Genomic DNA, 14,501 nt, shown 5'->3' with positions numbered 1-14,501 from the left:
GCTTTCCTTGGCTCCTCTCCTTCCTCCCCCCTCACTCTCCTCTCTTCTGCCCGGAGCACCGGATGAAGTCTCTAAAGTGGTCCGCATTATAAAGGTCTCCTCCAAACAGGTTCTCCCCTGCTCCTCCAGAACCATTAAGGACAACATTTCCTTTCTCGCCTCGGCTCTCATTGACTTCTGTAACCACTCTTTCACCACTGATCCTTTCCCTTTATCCCTCAAGCACTTCCTTGTGTACCCTTTCTCAACAAAGCCATTTTCTGACCCCTCCTGCCCGGCTATCGCCCTATTTTCACTACCCCCCTTCCAGGGTAAACTCTTGGAGAAGTTGGTCCTCTCTCAACTGACCTTGCACACTGATCTGGTTGGTTTCCTTCATGACCATCAATCTGGATTCCGGCCATCCAGAGACACGTAAACTGCTCTCCTGAACACCTGTGAAACCATGCTCGCAAATTTTGACTCCAACTCTCCCGCTGTTCTCATTTTCCTCGATCTCTCCTCTGCTTTTCATACGGTCAACCAAGGACTCTGTGACACCTTCTGCATCACTGACCGGGCACTGGATTAGCTGACCTCTTTTCTCACTAACCGCCTATCCCAGTTGCAATTGGGCCCTTTCTCTTCCACCACATCCCTCTCTACCGGTGGCATCCCCCGGGGTTCTATTGTATTGCCATGGCTCTTCAATATCTATCTTGCCCTCTTGCTCACTTGATTTCCTCCTTCTCTCCTCATTTCCAGTGTTATGCCAATGACACACAGCTTTCCTTCAAACTTCCCTCTACGACCTCCTCTTCCTCCTCTCTGATCCCTGACACCTCCTATCCACTGGCCACCCTCTTTGGGCCCTCTATCCCCACCATCCTGTGAGGCCACAAACCTTGGGGTCATCTTCGACTCCGCTCTCTCCTTTATCCCTCATCTCACCTCATGGATCTTACTAGGAAGTCCCACTTCCAGCTCCACCTCCTCAGAGGCCTTCTTCCTTCCATCACCTTCTTCCAGAAGCTCAATGTCACCAGAGCTGTGCTAATTTCCTGGTTGGACTACTGCAACATCCTCTTTCTCAATCTTATCCTTGGCCTTAAGCCCAGGGACTGTATCTCTCCAGTGCTAAAATCTCTCCATTGGTACCCGGTAGCTGCAAGGATCAAATTCAAGGCCCTCTGCATCATCCACAAGGCCTTCTGGGGCCTAGGACCACACTATCTCCAACTATCCCTCACCCTGCTAGAGCCCTACACTCCTCTAACTCCAACTCTTTGACTGTCAAAAGCTCTGCCAAGCAGAGAGTGGGGGGCAGATCGCTCTCCTCGGCTGGCTCCTCCCTTTCGAACAGCCTCCCTGCCCCTTTCAGGCTTCAACTGGTCCTCAAGTTCCAGAAACTGCTGGAAGCTCTGCTGTTCCCTACCTCTTACACTCTTTCCCTTCCCTGCTAATCACCCCACTGCAGTGGTGACTGGTGGCCTGATCCTTATGTATCTCACAGGATTCCAGGTCCATCTTCCTAGTAGATAACAGCATCCCCCCACCCCTAGTTAACTGCCTTTGTGGGCCCCTTCTTGGCAACTCTGCATCCCACTCTTGGGAGTCGGCTGCAGTGGCACTTAGCCTGAGCTTCTCCCCCTTAGCTCCCCCTAGCACTTCCCTCCCAGACCCTCCACCAGCACGTGCCACTCCTCTGCTCCCCCCTCCCTTCCTATCTCCTGCATTATCCTCACTGCACTTGCACGCACGAATGTCACAAGGCTGGGCCATGACTGTATTTTACTGTTTTTGCTATTGTTATTATTCCCCTGTTACCTTCCCACTTAGCCTTGTGGCACTTTGAAACACTATTCAGTTGTATAAGCGCATAACAAATGCCCAATAAAATTTAAAAAAAAACAATAAATTGTCTGTGAAAATCCTGATAGACTTCCATTTGAGCTGCAGCAGGAAAGAATTCAGTGCCCGAGAAAACAATTGGACTTCTAGAACACGGATTTGTAAAATATTTCTCTACTGGCAACCAAAGACAGTTGACACCTATGAGAAATTCCCCACCCTTCATGGATGCATCTGTCAATGCTGTCTCCATGAACTATGAATCTATGAATGGGGCTGCTACCAACATATTGGGCCTCATTACGACTTTGGAGGTAGCCATGGCGCTATTGGCGCCATGGCTGCCTCCAAAATCGTGTCCGGGTTCCCTGAATGGGGAATTACCGGGCCATTCCGAGTATGGAGGGCCCGGCAATTCCTCCTTCAGGGAACCCGGGCCCGGTCCTTCCCCATTCCCATTTGAGCCCCCATAGGCCTCAATGGGAATGGGGAGGGAGCTAACAACAGGCCCACTTATAATGGGCCCGTTATTAGCTCCCTGGTTCCCTAGCAGGACCCGCTATGGACGTCTGGATAAACCAGACATCCAAAGCGGGTCCCGCGAGGGAACCTCGTAATAGTGCGGAGTGGGTTTAACGGCGCCGGCACCATTACCGGCGCCATTAAACCCATTCCGCACATCTTATAATGAGGCCCATTGTCTTCATTCTGCCACCAAAGGAGACTTGTGTGAAACACAATTGTGAGGGCAACTCTGTCATCCAAGCTTCCTGAAACCTGCAGCCATCTGGAATCTAGTCATTCCTAGAGTGGTTGCATATGCAATCCATAAGTCTGTATCAGAACAATGCAAGATGACAGTGTGCGTGAAGAGACTTGTATGTGCAAACTGTCATCACTTGACTTCAGAAGCCAGATCTTAGAGTGCAGGTCCTCAATCCGCTCTTCCGATGCCTCGCCTTTGACATCACAATAGCTTTAACAGCTCCCAGGCTTAGAATTCTTTTGGATGAAATTCTGGAGGATTTTTTGAAGTTGATTGAGAATCCCAACAATGTTAAGATTTCCTGTGTTTGTTCCATAGAATGAGGGGCTTGCTCTTTCGTGGGCATCCAGATCAGCCAGCCAATGAAGTAAGGGCAGACATGAAGACCTTCTCTTCTCACGTAGGCAAATGAAAGTGGTAGACACTTGGGGCCTCATCACGAGTCGGGCTGTAGCCCTTAAATGCGGTGGTAACGGTATTACCGCCGCATGTAAGGGCTGGCCCTATCACGAGTTCGGTGTTAAATCGACTGTTTTACCTCGAGCTTTTTTTCTGGGGGTGGAAATCCCTGTTTTTGGCAGTATTACAGCTGGCTGTATAAGCCCGCAGTATTAGCAACGAGAATTCCCCATTGGATCCAATGGACCCAATCAGGAATGGGGATTTACCGTTAAGGCCCAACCCGTGATCTGGTGGGAATACCACTGGACCGGTCGGTGCTTGGGCTATTACAGTCAGCGGTATTACAGCCAGGAATACAGCCCAACTCGTGATGAGGCCCTTGGTGTAAATTCTCTGGGCAAATTTGAGGCCAAAGGCAAGCACCTTTGATTTAAACTGCTTCTATGAAACAGAAGTGTTTTGTGCTTGCAATGGTTTTGCTTGTGGTAGCAGGCGACTTTCAGATCTAGCGAAGAGAGAAAATCTCTGCCTTAAATTGTACCTGAAGCTTCTGCAATGAGATGATGTTGAAAGACCAGTGATCTAGGATGGGTCTCCAGCACCCAGTTTTCTTTTGCAGCAGAAAACATTGAGAATAACCACGTCGATTACTTTTCGAGTGGGGGACCCACTCAGAGTTACCTCTGAGGAAGAGTGTCAGGGCTGAGAGATGTTCTTCTTTAATGGGTACTGGGAGTGTTAGAAGTGTTTTTTGCCAGAAATCTAGGATGTGGCCAAAGGCCAGTAGCGATAACACCCATTGGTCCAGTGTCACACTTTCCCACTGAGAAAGATAATCAGACAGACTTTCCCATACTGCGGTGCTGTAGTGCGGGACGGCTGATGAAGAATCTATGCCTTGGGCTGAGAGGAGACCCACTGTCTGTGCATCCGTAGGCAGGGAAACATGCCTTGTAGTTTTCTCCAGTTGTATGGGTGGATCTTCTAAAGGATTATGAACGGTACTGTGAATCTATTATTGATCTTATGTATCACACTCTGGCGTGAAAAGAATTGTATGGGTGTCAACGCTGCAGGGTGCCCAATGAACGGGTAGTATCCATGCTGGTTTTGATGGCCAACTAAGTACCCTTCACCTTTTTCCTGAACACATCCTCCCCATTAGAAGGCATGTTTATTACCTGCACATAAGCCAAAGCTGTGTTGCTTTTGGACATCCTGGTTGGTGGAGCACTGTTTCATTTGTCTGCAATGTTCATTGCCACAGATATTGCATGGCCTGATGCCATTTCACCTTCCAGCAGAAGAGCAAATGCTTCTTGTTTCTTAACATCTGGAAGAAATTCCAATATGGGTCTATCTCTTACCATATCTCTCAGTCCAACCTGGCTAAGATCTCTAGAGAGTTTGCTGCTTTCACCATGAGTGCTGCTTATTTACTATCTGTTCACCAAAGGCTGTCAATTGTTTGCCCCCCCTTGTCTGGGAAGATTGAGCAGGGTGCAGATGGGTTTGTTGACCTCTTCCTGGTGGCTGCTGAAACCCCTTATTCAATTCTAGGTTGTGCTAGCCAACACCCGGCAGCACTATTGGGGCTCTATTTTGTACATACAAATTGTCCCCCGTGCACGGTTTAAAAAAGGTTTGCCCGTAAACAAAAATATCATGCAGGAGGCTCTCTCTCTTCTCTATCACTGGACGTCCTCTTTCCTTTGGTCTGTTGAGAGCAAATCCAACATCTTTGCTGCCCTTGCATTGTGGAGTGAAAAGCTGATGTTTTATCTTGGGGAGAATCTCTAGTGGGATTGTCTTTGGGCTGTCCATGGGTGGGGTACATGCAGGTCATGGAACTCTTCCAAACTGGAAGATCGAATTGATGATGAATCTGGATGAGCTTCCTCCTGTGAATCTCTGTCAGAAATGAGATCACCTCTTCTCTTGGTTTCAACATCTCTCAACGTCTCTCTTCTGCCATCTTTTTTCTTTTGAATGTGAGGAACCAGAGCCCATGGTCTGGGCAGTACTGCCATGTGTGTCAGTGGGTGCCACAGTGCTAGAGAAATTGGACGACCTTGTTTGCAGCTCTCTGTCTACCACAGTGCTAGAGAAATTAGAGGACCTTGCTTGCAGCTCTGTGACTAATGTCGTAAGAGCATGGGCGAGGTCCAGTGATGGGTAATGAGTCTGTGGCTGCGGTAGTGTTATTGGTGCAGGCTGAACCTGAACAGTAGGTCATGGTTTGGCTCATCCATCATCTAACTCATCTTTGCCTGCCTCATAGAAAAGACATCTAGTCCCTCAAACTCAATCAATTTGATGTTGTAAAATGTGGGACTACGGAAGGATCTGTGAGAGTGAAGGAACATTTAGCGTAGGCTCTGTTTTGGTCATCTTGGTAATTGCAACAACAATTCCACTGGTTTGAAAGAGTGATTTACCATGGTATCAGTAATTGAAATGGTGCAGCCAACCACTTAAGAGTATGTGCCATCAACAGTTTAGAAAAGTGGGCTGTCAATGGGTGTGTCCACTATGGGGCTGCCGGCGACAAGATGGTTTTGGATGTGGTTGTCACTGTTATGACAATCATGGTCGAAGTCGTTGACAAGGTGGGTATTGAAAGGTGGTTGTGGATGGGTGTCCTGTTGATGCAGTGGCCATTTACAGGGTGACCGATGATGTGCCCATTGACGGCCATTGACAACTTTGTTGGTTTTTCCTTTGCCGACTTAATCTACGATGATGGACGACTAATCGAAAAAAAGGATTTTGATGTTGATGTTTCTGTAGACTTCTTTTATCCGTCAACCATTTGGTAACTTTGTTTAAATTATCCATGGATGAGGAAGGAGAAGTGGACTTCATGTGCAGAGTCGGCTTAGCAGATCCTTTTTGAGTCATCTTTTAACCTTTTTAGAGTTCGAGGTGGTAATACCCTTGGCCAACCAGGCCACCTGTCGCCTTTGTCTCTCTCTCCCTTAATGCCTTTTTAGAAATGAGTGACAGATGACACCGGATTCTATGTCAAGACAGGAGGAGAGCATTATACTTCACTTCTTTTAATTTACTCTTCCCAGCAGATTTAAATCTGAGTATTTTAAACAACCATATGTATTTATTTTTAAACATAACACAGAAAAACGTCCCAAAACTACACATCCCATGAGCCCCAGTGTCTCTGGTAGTCCCATGTATCCTGTCCCAGGACTCCATGTCTCACCCCCTGCCCAGGTCCTTTAGTTCTAACACCCGGCAATAAAGGGCGTAAAGTGCATATTATGCCTGTCCCAAAGTACGCACATATACGGGACGTTAACACAGACCTGCGACTATTCACAAGCTGGCCACGTAACAAAGATCTGTCGGTCCATCAGCTCTCAGGGAAGCTAGCAATATTGCTGTGCCTGCTATCCTGTGGAAGGGTATCGGATGTGAGAGCACTTGGGTTGAACAGGAAGACTTTTGTTCCGGATGGGGTTTCCTTCTCCATAGTTAGGAAGACAAAGAGTCATTCAACAGTTACTTCATGTCCCTATTTTCATGACCAGCCTAAACTATGCGTAGCAAAATGTGTCACTGAGTATGAAGCAAGGACAAGAAAAGTAAGACCAGCAGGGGTGTCGCAGTTGCTCATCATGAGCAGGAAGCCATTCAAGTTGGTGGCGGCAGCAACTATAGCGCGATAGGTACACAAAGTTAGGTCCCTGGCAGGGATAGCTATTGCTCGGTTTGGAGCACATTCAGTCAGGGGTGCGATGTTATTGAAAGCCTTTGCGTCGGAGTGAGTCTTCAAGACATTTTGAAAGCAGCAGACTGGGCGAGCGACTGTACGTTCAGGACCTTTTATTTCAAACCAATAGCGAGCATAGCAGTAGCGGTAGTGCATAGCTTTGAACAAGCATAATGCTTGCCTCCGATCCTGACTTAGAATGAAGATTACCCCTACTGTAGCGCAGGGAGTCTTGATTCTATTAAAGACACGGAGGCGAGCATTATCCCGCCCAACGATGTAATGCATTAATATTAATTTATAAGAAAAGTGATCATGTGTTGTAATGCCCTGCATGGTGTGATCCTCGCTAATATGTGTCTTCTCTGACAGGGGATGACCAGAAGACAAGCTGAAGGGCTAATTCCAAGGGAAACTGGACTTTGAGTGGTTAGTCACTTGTGAGGACCATGAGGGTTGTGCCGGACTAGAGTGCCGATTAAGTGACTACCGTTGGCGGAGTAGGGGTCTTGCAGTTTTGAATGCATTTTCTGTTGGTTCTCAGGATGTCAGTTGGAAGGCATCAAAGAAGAGGAAAGGACCTTGGCAGGAAGTGAGACATGGAGCCCAGGGACAGGTTATGGACACGGGACTACCAGAGACACTGGGGCTCATGGGATGTGTAGATTTTAGAAGTTTTTCTGTGTTATGGTTAAAATAAAATATGGTTGTTTAAAATACTGAGATTTAAATCTGTTGGGAAGAGTTGATTAAAAGAAGTTAAGCATAATGCTCGCCTCTGTGTCTTTAATAGAATCAACACTCCCTGCGCTATACCATAGCAGGGGTAATCTTCACTCCATATCATGGTCCGGAGAGAGACACTGTAGCCACTCCTCGGCTTTGTCTTCAATGTACACATTTGTAGGCTTGCATGTGAAGCATCTTTCGTAATGTTGTGAAGTCTGTGGATTACACTCCACAGGGGCTCAGACTCTCGTGGGGTACAGAAGACAGCTCTCTCCACGTCCTGTGGAGCACGCACACGGTGATAATGTTTTCAAACCCCTGTAATCTGAAATAACTTATCTTCTATGCAACAAAACGTTCTTCCTTCAAGTTATTGGTGAAAAAATTCTTCTTAAAACTTCCAATGAAGCAGGGATTGCCAAATCTGAACTGTGTGCTGTTGGAGGGACAAAATCGACAGAGTAAGTGCTGCACATCCCGTCTTCTTAGTATAGGGCGTGCATCTGATACTTAGGGCCTCATTACACGGTAGGTGGTAAGGGTTTACCGGTACCTTACTACGAGATCCCTTTGCGGAACCCGACCTTAACGGCTGGTGTAGACCAGACGTTAAAGTTGGGACCCGCAAAAGGACCTTGGTGCTAATTACGGTACCGCAATTTGCGGTACCGGAATTAGCTCCTTCCCCATTCCCATTGAGCCCTATGGGGCAAAAATGGGAATGGGGAAGGGCCATGGAGAAAGGGGGAATTACCGCCCGCCAACCTTGGAATAGGGTGGTAATTCCCTATTTCTCCATGGTGGTACCGGTATGGTACCGGCGGCAACCATGGTGCTAATAGCTCCATGGTTGACCGCATTCCGTGTAATGAAGCCCTCAGTCATGCGTTTGCTCAAAGTCGTTGTATGTATGGGTGATGGACTGGGGAATGGGAGCCTATGACATGGGCAGGTCCCACTCCCTGGCGCATGCGGGAACTGTGGGTACATTCCAGAGCCTTAAACAGCCTCCTGTGAAATGCTGGTTTCCAATTTCTACCTCTAGTAATGGAAGACTACACAAACTTACACGCTGCTGTCTTGCGCTACACCTGGCCTGTAGTTGGTCAGGCTAGGGGGAGAATTACAGGCTTAGGAGTACAAATGCAACATCATCCTGTGAATCGGCAGTTCCCTCACATTATATCGATGGCTGTGCATATCTCCTGGCCCAGTACACCCACGAAAATGGGCGTATACACAAAAGGGGCAAGTAAAACACATTCGGTAATTAAGCCATATTTATTTAAGAATCCATCGGGACAGAAATAATGTGAGATCAGTATATGTAAAGTTGCTTATTAAGAAAAACATCTTAAGGAAGTGGTCTTCAAACTGTGGGGCTGACCCCCCTGGGGGGACGAAGGGTGTCCGGAAAGGTGGGGGGGGCTACACGAGGCTCTTCCAAAAGGGAGTACAATGACTGCTTTGGCTTTTAACTGGGGGGTGGGAGGGAGGAGGGGAGGTCGGTCAAAAAAAGTTTGAATACCACTAAGGTATAAAGGGCGTTGCAGCGAGCTTGCAGGAATGGTGTTTGCAATAAAATGAGTGAGAAATAAAAACTGCAAGAAGGCAAAAGGCGTTGGATCTCACTGAACAGCGGGTTGCAGCTAGGAAAGATGCACAACCTGCAACTGACTGTTGCATGGGCTATTCCATAGGACATTTCTTTTATTAGCAAGCATTTCTGTTTCTTACAATCTTCATCTTAGTCTTAGAACTGTCTTTATGTGGTGAGAAAGGGTGTTAAGGATTCACAAAAGAGGGGTGGAAGAACAAGCCACAGGGCTTCTTTTCATGTCATCTGCAAGATCAAGTGATTTTGGAGTGCGAATAAAAGAAGATAGCGGAGGAACAAAATCCTGGTGCATAACAAGCACACAAAAAAAGGCACTGGCTGGTGCCTAAAGCGGACTGTGGCCTGCAGCAGGAAGATGAGTCGATCCCTCGCTCTGCTGACATGAGCGCACTGGCTGCTCTAATTAGCCCCACGCGTTAGTGGCTGTTATCCAAAAGTAGTGGGCTGCAATGAATGAACTGGACTGAGATTACACGTGTACAACATATGCTCTTGCAATGGCCAATTACTTGTCGGCTTAAAACCTTTTTTGTAAGAAGGGTAATTAAAGTGGTTCCTAAAACATATCCCTTATAATAACAGGAATTGAAACATAAACAGTACAAATGTAAAATGTCATCTTTTGACTTGCCGTGCTGTGCAGTGTTTTTGCTTAACACCCTAATTATGGTGGAAAATAAACTGCCCCAGGTGCATCCAGACTGGCTGTATTTTTTCTTCTAGACATCTCTGCCCATTCTCTCATGATGTCCTGAAGTCAGAGCTAAGCTCGCTATAGACTGTACTAGATGAATAGCAATCTTCCTGGGCACTCCATACCCTTGCTTTCTGTCATGTGATGGTAATTTCCCTGGTAAATGTGTCAACCGTGGAAGTCCGGCGAACTCTGGGAGGTTGCGGGTCGAAGTGTTTACTAATTGGTCCTTGGGTAGTCTCTGACCCAAAGCAAGATGTCCGCCGTTTCATGGAAACAGATGAGGGCTAGTGTGGCAGTGGTGGAGTCGCTTTTCCCCATGCTTTCTACCAGCAAAGTGGTGCTGAAAGGCAAATCTCCTAAAGAAGCTCTTGAGAACAGGGACAGGGAGCAGCACAAGTTTGGGAGCCTTGATGGGGCAGCTGCAGTGCTTAATTTGTAAGAAAATAAGTGACAGGTCCCAAATATTTTCTAGCACGCCTGTGACACAATGGGGAGGACAGTGCCCCGCCCACTGTTCACACGACCCAGGGCTGCTCCAGACAGTGTCAACTAATTTGAGGTTTAAGCTGCAACTCCCATCGGTTCATTAAGAGTGATTGATGCACTGTGCGATTTACAGATTATCAATTCACATAACATGTTAGTTGTGTTTTGAAATATAATAAATGTTTGAGTGTTTATCTGAAACACATCATTGTTAACATTATGCTCTGATCCTATCAGTGGCAGGTAGAACATATTAACCATTTATCCACAGAATAGAGGAGCAAACATGCTTTCCTCCTATGGTAATTGATGGACAAATGCAGGAAAATGACCCTCTAAATCGCCAATGCTACCCATCACCTGTGGAGTCCCTCAGGGTTCTATCCTCTCTCCAGTGATCTTCAATCTATACATGGAGCTGCTGGTAGCCCTCCTAGCCACACACCACATCCACCAATACGCTGGTGAATACAAGCTATACTTCAAGATCAAATCCATCAAGGATATCCATAGACTCAAAACCTGCCTCTCGCTGAGCCAATCTTGGATATCCATTGTATACATGAAGCCCAACCCCTCCAAGACCAAATTCCTACTCCTCACCAACAACACCAAACACCCAGACATACAGACCTACCTATTGTGAGAAACCAGAGGGTATCTCAACCGCTTGTCCCTGGGGATCTCTCTCTCTCAGGTGGGCAGGGCACGGCCATCGCCTTTGGATCCAGAACCTGGTGGTGGACCAGTGCTGGAGGATCACCTGGGTGATGGATCTTCGGGGAGTGGGGGTGAGGCAGCTGATGGTGAGGCGCGGTATTCCCCCCATTTTTGCTTATCTAACCCATGCTATTTCTTAACATTCTCTGAGGTCCCAACTCGCCCCCCTTTTTACACAAACTCTGGGCCAAGGAAGAGGGCGACTGAGAGTCACAAGGCTGGCTCTCATACATCGTACTGTACATGGCCCGCTAATCAGGTCAGGCAAAGTCGGCACTTGACTTCAAGTGCATACACTTGATACAAATTAGCTCTCCTCCCAGGGATAAAAGGCAGAACCTAGAGACACACTCAAAGCAAGGCGAAACATGAATTCGAGCAGCACTTCCGGGTGAAGGCAATCCTATTGGAGCAGAGCGACGGACCAAGGGAGGAAAGCTGTGGGTCGAAAACCCCAAGAGTTCCCTACTGGAGGTCGTTGCCTCCGACAGGTAGTGAAAGACACATGGAGAAGGCCAGATCCCACATCAGAAGGCTGCATTGTGGTCCAAGGACGTCAGCGACCCTCCCAGGTGAATGGCAGATTTGGGGAGGCAAGGCCAACCTTGACTCGTGAATTGGAAATCGTAAAACCAGAAAGAAATGCACACAGCCGGTGAGTTGGCAAGTGACCTGAGAGACCGGTGTGTGTTAAAGATTGAAGTGGAAACATTATATCGCAAGTGAAGGCTGCACACGTGTGGATGAGATGTAGGAAGAGGCAGACCTGTGAATGAACTTTGAAGTAAGGACAGCTGTGAAATCAGTGGCACTGAGTAATGGAGTGATCCGGTGAAAGGAAGTAGCCCACTCGAAAGTCTCTGTGAACGGTGCATTGTATGTAATGCTAAAGCAAATGAACTGCAAAAGCGAAGTAAGCAAAATGATCTCCTAGAGAACGGGAGAGCGAAAGTTGAACCGTGAACTTTTAGTTGAAGTGCTCCTGCGGAGGTTTCTGTAAAGAAAGCCATGTACATTTGCAGGTCTTAGACATACAAAAAGCGGTCTGAGCCCGACTGAGGGAGACCCAAAGTGTAATAAGCTTGGGCAAGGGATCCCCCTTGCAAGTCTTGTTGAATTTGGTTTTGAGGTCTGAGCCCGACAGAGGAGGACCACCAGCGAGAACGTTTTGTGAAACACTGTTTGAGATAGGGCAGGCATTAGGTTTTGTTAGCATATAGTCCATTTTGATTTAACAGACTCCACTAGGAATGTTTTGCTTATAGTTTGATGGTTGAGACTACTCCCATCTTAGTTATAGGGCAAAGTAGGAGTTTTTCCAACCCCAGAAACTTGAATAAAGGTTTTACAAATTGTACGTTTTATGTCAGTGTCATACTTGTGATACCATGCATACCCTACATATGGTGTCAGCAGTGGGATGTGACTCAATTGAGACATATTGGGGGACCCTAAAATTCCAGAAACTTAGCAACAGAGCCTCAAACCCCTCTACCACCACAAACAAATCCATAGGCTTTGATATTTGTAGCAGCAGAGAAGCCACTATCCCTTCTGGGAAAAGAGGGATGATTCCCACAGACTAAGTCCTAATGCCCCCTGCGGGTTGTTATATAAGATTGACTCCAAAATCTGACCTGGCCTGGAAGTTTGGCCTAGATGTCCTAGCAGGTGTAATTGATCCAGACAAAATTGCATAGGGAATTCTTGAGAAGGCTCTATTTCCCCATTTTGAGGAAGAAAGTGAACCCGAGGAAACAGAGAGGTAACCCGTATCACTGAGGCAAAAAGGGAAGAGAACCTACCATCCTTCCCGATCTAGCCTTTGCCCAGAGAAATGACCCAGTACTCAGAGAGGCTTTCTTACAAGTGATTCGTGAAGGAGAGGGACAAGAGGAGGTGCGCCCCTTTTTCTTCCTGAAACAAGGATTGCTATATAAAACGGAAACCTTCAGAGAAGGCCCACGTAAACCTCAGTTAGTAATACCCAAAACCCATTGCAAGATCGTGTTAGAGATTGCACACTCTCATTTGACAGGGGGACATTTGGGACAGTCTAAAACCCAAGTTCACATGAGTGGGAAGTTCCACTGGCCAAGTAGCCATGCTGACATAAAGACCTTCATTCAGACATTGAAATATGCCAGAATACCAGCTCACATATCCCCTTATCTGCCGTCTAAACCCATTACCAATAATAGAAGTCCCTTTCTCCCAAATTAGATAGATATCATTGGTTTGTTGGAAACCTCTAGACTGGGTAATAAATATATTCTCGTAATCGTTGATTACGCTAACCGGTACCCAGAAGCCTTCCCCATGCGGAACAACACAACCCAGCAAATTTTAAAACATCTACTACCATTCTTTTCTAGGGTTGGTTTCCCCAAGCAAATTCTGAAGGATCAGGGATCTAATTTCATGAGTAAGCTTATGGGTGAAGTCAAGGAATTACTACACATTACCACCTTAAGAACCTCAGTTTACCTCCCGCAAACGGACGGATTGGTAGAGAGATTTAACAAAACCGTTAAAATGATTTTGAGGAAATTGGTAGATGAGAAAGGGAAGGACTGAGATCACATTATCCCATGTGCCCTATTTGCAGTAAGAAAGACCCTTTAGGCATCCACCGTATTCTCATCTTTTGAGGTACTTTAGAGTAGAGAACCAAGAGATGTCTTAGACATGCTCTGGGAGACCTGGGAAGAGAGAGAAGAGGCACCTATTCCCCTCTCGCAGACAGCTATCCGATTGCGAGAACACATGAAACTAGTCTGGAGTTTAGTCCACACTCACATGGAGAAAGCTCAATCCCAACAGAAGGCCACCTATGACAAGAAGGTGAATTTAAGATCTTTTTCAATAGGACAGAAGGTAGTAGTCCTCTTACCTACCTCTGAAAATAAACTTGTCTCAAAGTGGCATGGGCCCTATGAGGTGATAAAGCAAAAAGGAACCTCTAACTATAAAATAGCCCAACCCGATAAAAAGCAAAAGACCCACCTCTACCATGTAAATCTCCTAAAGGAGTGGAAAGAAAATCCTTGCGCTGCCACCTCCTCTATATTGTCTTGTTTGGTACCCGAGGAGCTAGACAACTCTGAACTTATTTCCCAAGAACTATCTAAAGGGGAAACATGAAGTTTTGAAATACCTTAATATGGCATTCTCCAATGTATTCTGTGAGAAACCAGGGAGAGTACATGGTACTTATCATTATATCAGAACTCCAAAGGGAAAAGTGGTCCATTTCAAACCCTATAGACTCCTTGAAGCTCGAAAACAAATAGTAGTTGTGGAAATTGAAAAAATGCTGAAGGGAAACATTATCGAGCCCTATTTGAGTCCATGGTCCTCCCGTATTGTGTTGGCAACTAAACCTGATAATTATTGGAGGTTTTGCGTAGACTTCAGGCATATTAACGCCACCTCTGTCTTCAATGCCTATCTTATGCCACGCATCAATGAGTTAATAGATAAACTTGGAAGTGCCACATTCCTGTCAACCCTAGATTTAACT

This window comes from Ambystoma mexicanum, chromosome 11, assembly GCF_040938575.1.
Source record: "Ambystoma mexicanum isolate Mex_15411 chromosome 11, UKY_AmexF1_1, whole genome shotgun sequence".
Lineage (NCBI taxonomy): Eukaryota > Metazoa > Chordata > Amphibia > Caudata > Ambystomatidae > Ambystoma > Ambystoma mexicanum.
Note: the sequence above shows the minus strand (reverse complement) of the source record.